Raw genomic sequence first — 1,721 nt, forward strand, 5'->3', positions numbered from 1 at the left:
GAAAATTTCAAACCCTTGTTTTTTAAACAAGTTAGTAATTTGTAATTTTGTCCTGAAGCAATGCAGTGATTATCCCACAAGTTCAATACCATTCAAAATATGTCCTTAAAACTGTATTGTTATAACGTGGTTTAGTTTCTTTTTTTTTTTTATATTTACTGCACAAGACAATGATTAGAAATATATATATGCAAGCCAGTATCTTAGCAGTACTGACCCAAAGGGCTATCACGTGTGTCTTCATGTAATAGAATACAGAAACTAAAAGTACTTTAATCTCATCCCATTTACAGTTGCAGTATCTGCAATAATCGCATTTGAACTGCAAGATTTACAGCAAGTAAAAGTGTGTTTGTTCACATGAATGTATGCCTATGAACATTTGTGTGTACAATCACTGTCCATCAGTGTTGTTACATTACTGTAAAGATCTCAATGGCTGCAAAAGTCCTTAAAAGTATTTCTAACAGGGAGTGTAAAACATTTCTTAAGATCAGAATGTCAGCACTTGAGCGTGCTTTTATTCCCCCACTTATGTATCATGACCAAGAGATCTTTGATTTTCTCACTCATTCTTAGTTAACAAAATGAGATACAAAACCAGCTCATCGATATTAATGCATAAAATGCATATTGTGGCATAATGAACACCTCAATATGAATTATTTGCATATTTTCATCTAAATATCACAGTGACAAAACTCATGCACATTTAGAACTTTATCTTTTAATTCTCATGAAAAAATGAGTTTAGAGTGTATTATTTCTAAAATATGGGTTGATATTTAGAAAAATATAATCCATTAAACAGGAGAATAATCTACAATGCCAAGAAATAGGTTTTACTGCCATTAGTCTGAAATAAAAATGTAAACTGACTGACTAAAATTATTCAGACTGAAACTGAATAAAATCTAAGGAGAAAGCACATCACATGTCAATATATAACACAGCAATCTTAAAAGAAGTATGCAGATGTTAAGCTGGAAGGTCAAAGAAAATTTAAAAGTAAGATAATGTTATCACACACGAAATCATATCACAAATATGAAATAAACATTAATTACATCAGTGAAAAGACACAACTAGACAACAGCAGAACAAACTTTTAACTGCATCCATATCCCCAGAGAAAACTTCTCTCCAAATTTTGACTTACCTACCAGAAGTCAGACTTGAATTCCAAAGTGCCATCTTGGAAAAAAAAAAAAAGGAGGAAGCAGAATCCTGATCCTGATCTGCACCTAATCAACAGCAATGTCTTTACTGTGGCACAGATGCCAAAAAAATCATGTAAGGATGCATTTATTATTAATTCTCACTCAGTGGAAGAAAATTATTTTAGCCAGAAATTAAAGGAGAAAAATACAAGATGTGCAAATAAACACATTGAAAAGGGATGGTGTATGGATTAAAATAACTCCATCCAAGTGACTTTTCTGGCAACCTCCTCTTTTTTCACAAACACTTCTCTTTTTGCTTACTAAAAAAGATAGCAAAGTTTTCACTCATCTGACAAACTTTCTTCCAATGTTTTCATGTATTTGCAAAAGAATAGTATATGTGCCCTGCACACTGACCTCTACAAACATTGACTAGCTAAGACATCACCACCTACTTTCTCTGTAGAATACTTTTTCTTCAAAGAAGAAAAACTTCTCCCACTACCCAAATTGTTCACTCTCAGGCTTTGATTACAGAATCTTCCAACAGCATAAAGT

This window comes from Myiozetetes cayanensis, unplaced genomic scaffold (genome assembly GCF_022539395.1).
Source record: "Myiozetetes cayanensis isolate MyiCay16 unplaced genomic scaffold, myiCay2020 scf49, whole genome shotgun sequence".
NCBI classification, from domain to species: Eukaryota; Metazoa; Chordata; class Aves; order Passeriformes; family Tyrannidae; genus Myiozetetes; species Myiozetetes cayanensis.